Source organism: Artemia franciscana, chromosome 17, assembly GCF_032884065.1.
Source record: "Artemia franciscana chromosome 17, ASM3288406v1, whole genome shotgun sequence".
NCBI lineage: Eukaryota > Metazoa > Arthropoda > Branchiopoda > Anostraca > Artemiidae > Artemia > Artemia franciscana.
Genome location: NC_088879.1, coordinates 3,265,308 through 3,278,930, shown reverse-complemented (window position 1 = coordinate 3,278,930; position 13,623 = coordinate 3,265,308). Strand labels below are relative to the sequence as shown.

The 13,623-nt window shown below is 34.7% G+C and overlaps 1 protein-coding gene across 1 annotated transcript in view; it reads left to right on the top strand.

Annotated features, from left to right (window-relative positions):
• Positions 1-13,623, top strand: part of LOC136037695 (uncharacterized) — a gene marked incomplete in the record, with an annotated part of 547,833 nt that overhangs the window by 64,902 nt on the left and 469,308 nt on the right.

Sequence of the window (13,623 nt, the reverse complement as noted above, 5' to 3'; positions counted from 1 at the left end):
TAACCTTTCCAATTCGTCTCCTAAAGCCATAAGCCTTCCGTGTGATGGACTTGTTGGTTTTAAGCTCGAAGCTATAATTTCTATATCCTTCCTATATTAAAAAAAGCATACAACAGTTTTGAAAGACGTGCCACCAAACTTATATCCAGGAGGTAGAAGCTTTTCTACCCTTGAAGACTAGCTAACCTAGCTCTCCAGACAATTTATAAAGAAGAAATAGATATGATTCTATGCAGCCAATAATAACCTATGAGCTCAGCTATGCGAGAAACGGACAATCAAGATAAACTGATAATTTCCCCGATGCTGAATTTTGTTCAAAGGAGTTTTAACACGGGAATTAATAAAGATGACATTATCCGTTATGGTTTGGCTTCTTTTGATAGCACTGAAATTTTCAAAGTGAAGCATAATCTTTGAAATAAGATTTTAGCAAATGACTGGGTCTTTAAGTGGTTAGGAACTAATGCAAAACTGAATAATCTGAAAACATTTTTGACCCTTTCAGCAAATGTCATGCTAATACTACCTATGTCCCCAATTTCATAGTTTACCACCCAGCCGATGTACCCTATATTCCAGAAATGACTTACTCTCACCCCTCATCTAAAGGTAATACGTGTGAGCAACTTCTTTATGTCGTTTCGACTCAGTTGGCTGGTTACATTGAATACTTTCCTAAGCTTTCATCAGGTGCGATGGTGAATTCTATAATCTCTGATGACAATAAACATGATGACTCTGTCGCAATAAACAAGTTACCTGCTGAAGTGAAAAATCCAGCAAGGTGTAAAAAATTACTTGATAAGCTTTCTGGTCATGATTCAATGACTAGTGTCTAGGCAAATCGGGAAAAATTAGTGATTAAGCTGGATAAAACCGTCTCCACAGATTTCTGTAATGTCATACCAAACATATTAGAAAATGCTACTGCAAAAGTCATCGCTTGTAAGTACCTTAGCTTGCTGTCTATTTCGACGCTTACTTTGATGTTTTGCTTTTTAAAGAGTGCCCTGGAGTCGAAGACACTTTGAGGTTCAGGAGCTCTTGTGCTGTAAAACAAAGTTTTGCTAATGCTCAATCGCTGGAGCTGTTACTAAGAGATGGTGTGAAAGTCAAAAAACTTTCGTCTGCAAGTGACAATCATTACAATTATGGGTAGCATAAATAAATTGAAAAAAATCATTGAAATTACAATCTAAAATGTCATAGCAAAGGATTTATTGTTGCCACATCCGATTTTATTTATTGGAATTTTTGAGTATATATAGGTTAGAAAAGTCATAATAGTGAAAAAATGTAGGATAACTGTAAGAAATATATGATGGCAACAAATTTATTTTCCATAAGAGAAAAGAAAGAGGAAACATTAAAGGGATTTACATTTAAATTATCTCAGAATAGAACAATCATCACAGGATAAAAGAAAAAAAAGAATTAGACAAGAAGTAGAGTAATTTGTTTTTTGAATAATATACCTATCTATAAAAAAAACCCTCTTTCAACGATCATTTTCGGCAATATTTAAGAGTGGTTTGCAGGACACTCCTAGTTTTTCGTTAAAATTCTGTAGAGTTCTTTTGTAGCATAGTTGAGATTCTTCTATAGTATTTTCATTAGCGTTTCTATGTTGGAAATTTGCTCTGGCCTTCAAAACAGAACTTAGAGATACCCATCAAAAAACGACAAGTATTCCAGCTTTGAACACTTCTCCGTTTACCCGATTCTATCACCAACACAAAAGATTCTATCACCGATTCTATACACAAATACGATGCTATTTCAAAAAGAAAAAATCAATCAAATTAAAATTATGCTTTCTTTTCATCATAAAGAAGACACAATTTTAAAAATTACGAGCATAAATGCACTCCTGTAAGTAATCAAACTGAAAGAATCGCTTTTCCAAGTAACTGCACTATAATTATATTTGAAGTATTAGACTATTTTATTTATTTTATAATTATTAATCTATTAATTTAGCAGTATAGATTAAAGAGCGCAAAGATACTGCACTTCTTTTTCTAAGATAAAAAACAATGATGAATTCTAGAATTAGGATTATGAGCAAGATTGTCTTTCCAATTTATTCAATCTTTTTATCTGGGTCTCTTCTATAAAACCTAACTCTAAGAATATGAAGTAGTAAGTATATGATGAGCTATAAGAAAACGATATAATAAAGTTCTACTTAAACAAGTTTTTCAATTATTATTAAAATAAAGGAAAAATAAAATGTCCTGGATTCTTTATTTTTACTTTTTTTTAGAATCCAAAAGCGGTTTCTTAGCTTAGGAAGGCCATACAATGAACAAAAGGAGCATACAGGCCATACAAGGAGCAAAAGGAATATACAGGCCACATAAGGATCAAAAGGAGCATACAGGTCATAAAGGAGTAAAAGAGCTTGGATGAGCAGTAAATTCTTTTAGTGAGGGGAGAGTAAAAAAGATAATTTATTCCAAAAATGTAAAGAGTTCTGTTTCTTTTAAAATTTGAGAAGGGGAGAGAAAGGAGCAAAAGCAAGAATTTCACGGATAATTTAATGAATTTAAGATTGAAAACCCTTGATTTTTATTTGAATTTTACAATTACTTGATGCCTGTTATGTTGCAACGACTTTTTATGTAAAAATAAACGCCATTACACAAAAAGACGGCAACAGCAAACAGTCTTCCACAGAGTTCGTTATGAATTACTGCTCAGCTCTAAAATTCAACATAGAAAAGGAAAAGGACGTCAATCGATTGGAGATACAAGACAAGGAAAAAAGTGATAAAAAGAAAAAAAGAACAGCTCTAAAACTTAAAACCGACCCTATATATAGAGGACAAAATTAAAATCTGCGTTTGTTTTAGCCATCCTTCGTTTTTAGTTCTACTAAGATGTCCTCACTAGAGGATCATTGGTTGATACTAAACAAGAATGGAGGACAATAAAATCATCAAAAAGATCTTATTGTCTTTTGCTAGGCAAGAACAAAGCATTGGGCAGCAAACAGAACTTTACTGAGTTAAGTAACTGGTAGATGAAACCGAAAAGCCCTAGAAAAGTACAGTATAATCTGTATTTAAGACACGGAAAGGCTAAGGAATTCCGGTCAGGTTAAAAAGTTTAGAAAAGATACAAAATGTTAAAAAGGGAGCTATAGAACAAGCAAATAGCTAGAAGAACTCATCATATAGGGAACGGGAACTGCATAGTTAAAAAGTGGGTAAGAATTTTGCATCGTCAAGACATTTAACACGAACAAAACTTAATCTATGAGACACTAAATATTAATTAGCACATTTTCAAAATAGAACAAAAAACAACCATTAAGTAAAAGCATGAGTTCATTTGATCTGCAAAAAAAAAATAATGTCGTTAGTCATGCGCTTGGACGGTGAAAGAATAGAAAAGAATTTTAGCAAAGCAGGGTCAATAATTATCTCGATTCCACAGAGTTCGTTAGGAATTACTTCTCAGCTCTAAAATTCAACCTAAAAAAAGCTCGTTTTGGCCATCCTTCGTTTTTAGTTCTTCAAAGATGTCCTCGCTTTTATGCTTATAATGTGTTTTATTTTGTTGTACTAAAAATGTAGTTTTAACTGAAAAAAACGCCTTACAAGCCTTAGCCATATTGATTAGCAACTACAGATACAATTTCAATCAACCACATAGAATTTCAACCACAACAAAAATGGAAAGGATGCCTACTTGGAACCTCAAAAAATTTGCCTGATTTTGAAAAAGGTGGGAAATAACCCTAAAGCATCAAGTGATCCTTATAAAAATCTCACCATCAGACCCAGGGTATCAGAGAATCCTCTTGTAAAGGTTTCAAACTCTTATAAACAAAAATGTGATTTTTTACCGAAAGAAAGATCACAGGATATTTATTATTTCATTTTAAAAATGTTTACTACTCATACTACAACTGTTGCTACATAATAAACAGAGGGCATTACGCTGAAGCCTTCAAGGAACATTTAGACGGACGTTGAACTAAATCAAAACGAACATTTATCATGAATATTGTCAAAAGGGTGACAAATTAATATCTAAAAAACGGCTCAAATTATTAAGTTAGACCTTTCAGGGTCTAAATAGTTCAGACGTCTCTCTGTGACCAAAAGAGGAAATGATAAGAGAAAATGAGAACAATAACCAACGCCATCTAGCTAAAAAAAATCAACATCATACAAGTTTCATCAAAATACTTATTTTTTAAATGTTGTCTTTTCTTTTGCCTTAACCTTGATCAGAGATGATTGAGGTATTTCTCCCCAAAAAATAGGCCCATCTGTGTCGCGTTTGTTCTTTAACTAACATAGTCCTTCCCAAACTTACTTCTTCAACCGCCCCTTTTCATGAAAAAATATACCTCAGACCCCCCTGCGGATTATTTACTTTCAAATTTCAAAACCAAATAAACAGAAAACAGTAAAAACATAATACATCTACTTTTTCAATAAATCAAACTAAAGAAAGCAGGGAATCAGAAAAGTCGATGCTATTACTAAAACAATTTTTATTATAAAGTATAACAAAGTAACAAAATTATCTACATTTGTAGATATTATTATTTATTAGATATTATTGTTATTAGATAATTATTTGTTTTTTGACAAAATCTTTAAACTAGCTGTCGAACTTAGAATAGAAAAGTAATACAAAACAGTTCAAATATGCAAAATCATCTCATTGAGGAAGATGAAACTTGTTTACTGCTAATTTAGCTAGACTTGGGGCAATAGTAGTCTTATGACACCTGTCCTATTCTGAAAAATCATTTTTTTTGTGTATTTGAAAATTAAAAAATAAAATAAAATTACAAAAATAACAAAAAACCAGAAGATAATGGTCCAACATTTAAAAACGTCTTGTTTTCAGACTGACAAGTTTTTTCAACTGAAAGTAAAAAGCAACATTAAAAATTAAAACGAACAGAAATTAATACCTAAATGAAGGGGATTGTCCCCTCCTCAACGCCTCGCTCTTTACGCTAAAGTTTTTTAGTTCTTGGAAAGAGCGTCTTGCTGTTCTAATTAAACGACCCGTGTTTCAGGAGTCATTCTTAAAAAATTGCAACAAAAATCAAACTTAAGAGTAAAGAGGGGTTTTGAGGAGGTGGCAACCCCATTCACAGACAGAATAATTTTGGTTCGTTTAAATTTTTAATGTCACTTCTTACTTTCAGTAGAAAAAAAACTTGTCTTTTTACTATATTTTTGAATAATTTCAGAAAATATGACCCCATCTCCACGGAGCCCCCTTACTATGAAAGTATTCTCTAAATAATTCAATACCCCGGACAATTACTTTTAATACCCCGGACAATTACTTTTAACCACTCCTCGTGTAAAATTGAGACGGAAAAGAGAAAGCAAGCCAATTAAAATGAATTTTATTTAAGTTTTGAATTTTATTAAGAATTTTACGTAAGTACGATTTGTTAAAAATGAATTGCATTTTATGTTAAAAATGAAGTTTTTTTTAGCAGTACTTAGCCATTATGAAATAGACAGACCCCTAAATTAATGGCAAATAAACTTATTTGTAAATACTATTTGTTTAAGATGAAGTGTAATTTATGGTAGAAAAAATGATTTTTAACTGTTCTTAGATATTATGAGATAGCTAGGTCCCATAATTAAGGGCTTATAAACCTATTTGTATATTTGATTCATGCAGAAGAAAGTATATTTTATGAAAGAAATAAAAAAAACTTAGATGTCCTTGGCTATTGCTATATAGAAAGACCCCTAAATTACGGGCCTATAAATTTATTTGTAAGTGCAATTGTATAATTGAAGTGTTTTTTCTGGTAGAAACAACATTTTTTTAACAGTCCTTAGCTAATACGAGATAGCCAGGCCCATTAGTTAAATGCCTATAAACTTATTTGTAAGTATGATTTATTTACAGTAAAGCATATTTAAGGTAAAAAATAAATATTTTTAGCCGTCCTTAGCCATTAAGAAATAGCCGGGTCCCTAAATTAAGGGCCAATAAACTTATTTTTACGTACGATTTGTTTAAAATGAAGTGTATTTTATGGTAAAAATTAAATAAATACAATTTTCTTCTTCACAAAAACTGAAAGTAAGGAACGGCATTAAAACGCATTTGTGATAGCAGCCCACAACAAATTGCAAAAGGGTACTAGTAGGGTATATTTGGGTGATTTGGCAGTAAATGGGCCCAGAGAGGGGCAGATTTTCCTAAGGTAAACTTTAACTGTTTAAATGGTCAATATCAGTAACACTTAAAGGAGTAAATATTTTTAAGCGGGCCAATGAGCATATAAGGATTGGTGCTACTATTTTACAGTATGATGCAGAGTTTGAGGAGGGAAATGTAAGGATAAAAAGAGGGTAGCATATTCAGTGAGGGCTCCGTCCATTGAATCAGTGAAACACTGGGTATGACTTCTTTTCGAGCTTGCTAAAGAGGCTAATTCAGTTCCACATTTTTTCTATAGTACATATTTCTCGGGGAGAGGGACAAGCTACTATTATCTAATGTGTCAGTCTAGATTCCACACCAAATTAATATCAAAGCACTCTTTTAAGCACTATAAGCGTCATGAGTATCAATCTGTGGAGACATTTTCGGGCGACAATGCCATCTTGTGATTCAAGAACTTTTAGAATTCACTAGTAACAAGATGGCGTTAGTTTACGAGGACAAACTCAGAGATGGACATGATACATCAAATTTAAATAGTGTCAAAGAACATGAAGCCATTGCTGCCTCTTTTGCATATGGAAAAAGAGACTCGAGAAATACGATGCAATTGGTAGATTTTTGAAGCATTGGACGGGAAAGATTTTGTGGTTGCAGCCATGATTGCACTTATTAAAACTCATAATTAGTCAATTTCATAGGTGGGCAATACAGCCTATCCAATGACCCTTTAATCAGATGACGAGTTGGCCATTAAAAATAAGAAAATGTATTCAGTGTCTAAATTGAAATTTATTGAGAGTATTGGGCAGACACCAGTTCACGCTCATGATCATTTACACAATCTTAATTTATCGTGGTAATAACTTTCTCGGACTGGCCCATAAATCTTGTAATTTAAGTATTAAGCAATATTTATTCTACCGGTTAACATACACAATTCCAACTACGATGTGAAATTCATACTGCCAGCGTTGGCACGTTTGCAGAGAGCTGAGGTTGAATATGGCACATGATGGATGGTTCTATTTCTTATAATATCTTACCCAAATCTTCTTAGAAGCTGCTACATTTAGATTTAAAATGGTAAACAAAACATTATTATAATACGTGCTCGAATATGATCCGTTCTTTAGATTCCTATTTTTCCCCCTCAAATCTGTAAGTCTATGAATTCAAGCACAGAAAAGCAATGATTTTAATAGTTTTCCCCTCCTTAAAAAGCGCTCTCCAGATGATGAAATACATGATTTGTTAATGCGTAAGGACATATATATTTGTTAACGTGTAAGGGATTTAATTCTTAAAATTAGCAAAGAGAAAAGAGGTTTGACCACCGCTGTGAATAAGAACTTATTTGTAGAGAAGTACTTGAGAGGAGGGTATGTTTTCCATGGGAATCGTATCATGGAAACTGACCCGACCGGAAAACGCACCGGTGAAAAATTTGACATAGTTTTTCGTAATAGATAGATAGATAGATAAGTGTATTTCAAAAACCCATGGGCCATATACACACAAAAATATAAATAAATAACAAACAAGCAAGGAAATTAACAACAGTACGAATACGCACAAAAAAACAGAATTCAACGCAAAAAGTACCTAATCTAACTACAAAAGAAATTAATCATATAAAACTTTTTCTTCTTAATAAAGATTTATCTATATATACTCCCACTCGAAATATTGTGGTTGGGTTACTATTTTGTAGAATACCCGGAAGTATCAAATTAATACCATGCAAATAAATTTCCCGTAAATCCAAGAGCACCAGGTATTTCCGGAGAAAATGATCCAAGTCTTCATCATCATCTTTACAAAGGGGACAAACATACCGCCTATCAGGACCAACTATCATTTTATTTTTGTTGAACGTTTTTTACCTGTTCTGGATTGGAAGACAATTTGCCCTAAGCTGAATCCAACGACGTAGAATCATAGCCGGTAAATTAAATTTAAAATAAACTTCCTCCCCAAAACTAGGTTTTGCCTGATTATAATGTTGTAGGGTTGTAGAACCAAGAACCAGCCCTTGCCAATGCTGAATTTCCTGACTCTCTAATATAAATCGTACCTGGCTTTCTAAATTTGTTGGTACATCGCGAGAGCAAAGACCAATATTCCATAAATAAGGCATTCCTACTTTTTCTAGTAATGATTTAATTTGGGATGGCCACGAGGTTTTTAAACCACATTTCAACATCTCTTCATATGCCACTCTTACTAGTCTATCTTCATTACTCTTAGTTAACTACAACCAGAATCTAAGCATTAAAATATACCTACGTAGCTTTAAAGAAAACAGGCCCATATCACCTTTCAGAATCTGTGAATGAGTTGTCTGATGTAGACCAAACACTCTTTTATAATACTGGAGCTGAAGGGACTCCAGTTGCTGTACCGTTTCTCCACCCCATATTCTATCACGGGTAAAATTTTTGTGTTAAATATTCTTTTATGTATTTTTAGGTTTTTGATCCCCATTATCGTCGGGTTTCTAAATATAGCTGACATGGCCACCCTACCTCTCTTAATTATTTCATCAACATGACTCCTTAGGCTTCCATTTTCCGATAAGATAAAGCCTAAATATTTTATACTTTTACTTATAAATAGTTCTTATTATTGAATTTAAATGCATATTTTTCATCGTCCCCAACCTTCCTTTTTTTAAAAATAACAACTTCTCTATTTTCAGTATTCAACCTTAACTTTTTTATATGCAAATAATATGAACTTATTTCATATGTTGGTAATTTCTCACTACTCTTTGTCATGTGGGAAGTATAAATGGCTTAACAGTCTTTGTGATCCAATTTTTTCCGTATATTGCCACTGTTGAGATGAATGGGCCACAAGGATAGTTTTTGAAATTGATAGTGAAATGCCTTTTGAACTCCATGACTCGGTAAAGAATTTTATTTTCCTGTGTAAAAACAGATCGGTGTCTAAGGACCCCCTGAGTCTACGTTAACCCTTTCATGGCGTGTGATTACAATTGGAATCACAGTCTTTGCTGCAGCATAAGTGCCATCCAGTTATAAGAAATTGAATCGTAAATTATACCATAAGATAGCAGACATCGAGTTCTTTCGAATAAATACCCGTTTAGACGCACAAACATCTGTTGGGTTTTACCCAGGTCATTTCAGTTCTTTGTTTTGTAACTGAAGGAACTACTGAAGGTAAGGGAAATATTTTATTTTTTATTTTCTTTGTTTGGAGTGTTACAGTTAAAGAAAAAATTGGGCAGATAAAGAATGATTAAATATCAATTAAGACTAATTATTTGAGGTGGGGGGTCTCTGGTTTACCGGTAGGGCCACTCATTTGTCTTGATCCCATAAGGCATCAACCGGCCATGAAGGTAAAACAAACGTTTTAATAGTCGGTTTTGTGTTACGGGGGCTATCATTTTGTTCGCATGTTTTTGTTATTTCTTTGTAACCTTAGAATTTTTAGTTGTGGTAGCTTTGTAGTTGTGCTACCTAGTTTGTGACTTTTAGTGATTATTTTTCAAAAAACAAATGATTTTTCATGATTCTGGTAATTTTTAATGGTAAAGCATAAAAAATTTAGTGAAATAGATTAGCCCTGAATATAATTATAGGATAAGGGATATTTTAGTCAAAACGTTACTGAAAGCTAAGAAGACTAAATGTTATTAAATTTTTGACTTGAAGCAAAATGTCTGGATGCAGAAAAGCAAAAAAGTTGGATTCTTTGCTTTTGTTTTATTATCTGTGTGCTGAATCTGATGAAAGATATAAAGATATAGTGTTTGATATAGAGAAAGCTAAGAAAACCTAAACAATTCTTTTGTCCAAGAAACCATACTTATCCAAATATTTGGTCAAATTTGATGAAAACCGGCCTGATATCTGTATATTTCAATAAAAATGATAAATATTACACATACTTTTTTATTAACATGCATTATATCAAACAACAATTTAAATTAATTTCAACAATTAATGATTTTTTTTATTTTTAGTGCTATCATGTCAAAGCGGGAGGAAAGATTATTCAGAAGCCAGACTACACGAAATGCGAACCACATCTTTTCACGGGACGAAGCTGTTCAGTATATTCTTGAACCAGATGGAGAACTGTCTGATCTGGAAATAGAAGACGAGGAGGACCTTGACCATGAGGAAGATGATAACGATTCTGACTGGAACCCCCCTGTCGACCCCTCCCTTGAATACAACGTTGATGAAGATGATTTACCTTTATCGTCACTGACTCACGTACACATCGTCAACCGAAGTGCATCTCCACCACCATACCCTTTGGTTGCCTCTGTCATTAGTGACCCATCTACCTCTGGTACAGCAACACCTTTCCAATCTTCATCTTCCAGAGAATTTCAATGGAGAAAACAAAACTTTGAATCGCCCGATGTAACCTGGAAGTCTTCTCTTCCACCACCTCCTCCGGAAATTCCAACCCCTATTGAATATTTCAAGCAGATGTTTGACGATGACATGGTCGAACACATTCTTTTTCAGTCCAATTTGTATGAGATGCAGAAGGAGGGTGTCCAACTGAAAGTCACCAATAAAGAAATGGGACAGTTCCTGGGAATCCATATGCTCATGGGCATAATAAAACAGCCCAAGGTTTCCCCTCATTGCAGATGTCATGCCCAGAGACAGGTTAAAAACCCTTCGAAGATTTTTTCATACAAACGATAACCACCCTGCTGTTCCAAAAGGTCAAGACGGCTATGACTCTCTTTTTAAACTTCGGCCGGTTATAGACGGACTGCAAGCAAATCTAACTAAAATCCCTGCAGAGGAAAGGCAGAGTATTGACGAGCAAATGGTCCCTTTTAAAGGAAAGCTAAGGTTCAAGCAATACCTCAAGGACAAACCCCACTCCTGGGGAATCAAGATATTCAGTCGTGCAGGGGCCAGCGGAATCATCTACGACTTTGAGGTATATGCTGGGAAAGCTTCAGTTCCGGTCACTGAGCTTGGTCAGGGAGCAGAGGTTGTGCTCAGACTAGCAGAGGAGATTCCAAGAAACAAAAACTTCAAGCTCTTTTTTGACAATTATTACACAAGTATACCACTGATTCGCGAGCTCCTTTTACACGGGATTCATTCAGCTGGCACCGTCAGGACAAACAGACTGAAAGGTTGCAATATCGAAGCTGATGATTTACTGAAAAAAAAGGGAAGAGGAAGTTTTGACTACAGAGTTGAGACCAATAGCGGTATAGTGGTTACGAAGTGGTTCGACAACAAGAGCGTCTGCATTGCTTCGTCATTTGTCGGCGCCGAACCTTCAGATAACTGCAAACGCTGGGACCGTACTTCAAAGAAGTACGTCGACGTTCTCCGTCCCCTGTGTATTGCTGAGTACAACAAATTCATGGGTGGTGTTGACCTCAGTGACATGCTCATTGAGCTGTACAGGATAGATATACGTGGAAAAAAATGGTATATGCGTCTCTTTTACTATTTCTTGGATCTTTCAGTCGTCAACGCATGGTTGCTTTATCGGCGTCATATGGGTCAGCAAGGCCGAACCCACAATAAGAGCCTCTTAGATTTCAAGAGCGAAATTGCCAACTACCTTACTTCTACAAATGATGGAACTCCAAAGCCTCGTGGAAGACCCCTCAGAGACCAAACTGTTCCACTCCAAAAAGACCAAAGCTTGCCAAACCAAAGCCATACAATAGTGTTTGCTATGACGGCATCCAGTATTGGCCAGAGGCAGTGGCTGATAAGAAGCGATGCCGGCTCTGCTCGGCTTATGCTCGAATCCAGTGTTTCAAGTGTCATGTTTCATTGTGTCTGGTGAAGAACAGAAACTGTTTCAAAATCTTTCATACCCAATAACTATTTTGTATTTCTTCTTCTTTGTATTGGCATTAAAAATAAATTTCCGTTTTAGATCATTATATGGATTTAGTGGCGAGTGACAGCGGAAGATGTCAATTGGAATCATAACTGTAGGTCTGGAATGAATGAATGAAATTGATATTTTGCACCAAACTCATCATATGTGAGGTCATTTAAGGTTAAAACCTGAAAATGGATTTTTTTCTTTAGCTCTATCATAATTCCGTCCTGAAAGGGTTAAAGGATGGGGGTATGTTCTGGAAACCTTCAAAACAAAAATTAATTGCCGACTTTCGTCCGAAACAGAATATTTTTTTTACACCAAGTTCTTTGGAGATGGATGCTAGGAAACAGTTTCAAGGTCACAAAGATTCATAAAGCCAAATAATCTGGCCAATAGCCCTACATGAAAAATTTTAGTGATACCTCCGTCATTAAAAGTTCTTAAGCACACAACGAAGGTTGAAAAAAAATATCTTTAAGCTCATTTTCAGTTCAGCCTTCGGTAAGAGGTGCGAGAGTGTACGGAATAGCAGTTGCTGTGACGTTGTAAGCGACTCAAAGGAGTGTGCTTAAATTACTGTTGAGCTGAGCTTTACATTGTTTTCCAGCATAGGCTCAAATTTTGTCCTTTTACACAGAAAAGAAAAAAGAAAATTTCGTTAAATAAAAATATTGCCACTGGCGTGGCCATTTTATATGTTCCAAAAAAAAAACTCGTGTTTTAATTTCATTAAAATATGTGTAGGCTCAAATAGCTGAGGGAGGGGAAGCTCAAGCATATTATGGCGACACTGATTCACTACTGTTAAAAGTTAAAACAGACACTATATACGATGATTTGGGAAATTAGCTTTCGAATGGACTTTACCCACTGGAAAGTCCATTTACCGGGAGCTAGTTAAGCACCATGCCCAAATAAAGTTTTATTTGTAAAATCTGAGACGCGGAGTGATGATTTTCCACGCTGTTCTTGCAGGTTCGAAGGTGTACTCTGTGCAAACACACGATGAGAAAATTCACACACTCTCTAAGAAAGTACCAATACTCTCAAGGAGAATTTTGGTGTAAGTGTTTATAGAAACTGTGTAGAAAATAATCTAGTTCCAAGAGTGAGTCAGGGCAATTTGCTCTTTAAAATTTAAAAACTACATGATTAGACTAGAGAAAAATCCCAATTCCATATCGGAAAAAGTCAGTGTGTGCGCGGATGGTGGGAAAGTGGACACTACTTTACTTCGAACCGAGATGAATTTGTCAAATACAGGCAACATCTTGGTCTGGAATAAATTCAGTAGTAGGTGGGACGGGGTTCTTTTTTTCATTCCACCAGTGCTTTTTTTTACATGTGTATGTTTGTTCCGTGTAAGGCAGAGTTTTTATTGTTGTTTTTTATGTGTCGGTACATTTTTCTATATCTTGACATAAAGTGTTTAATATTATACTATTATTTACCTGGAATCTGCCACTGCCTAGCTCCGTCCTTTAGCTACCGAGACGACCACCGTGCTTTCCAAGGTCCCCTTTCAAGAACTTTTATATCGTGTCGCTGTTTATTTCTCTCCTAAGTGTCTATTTTATCTAAATAAAAATG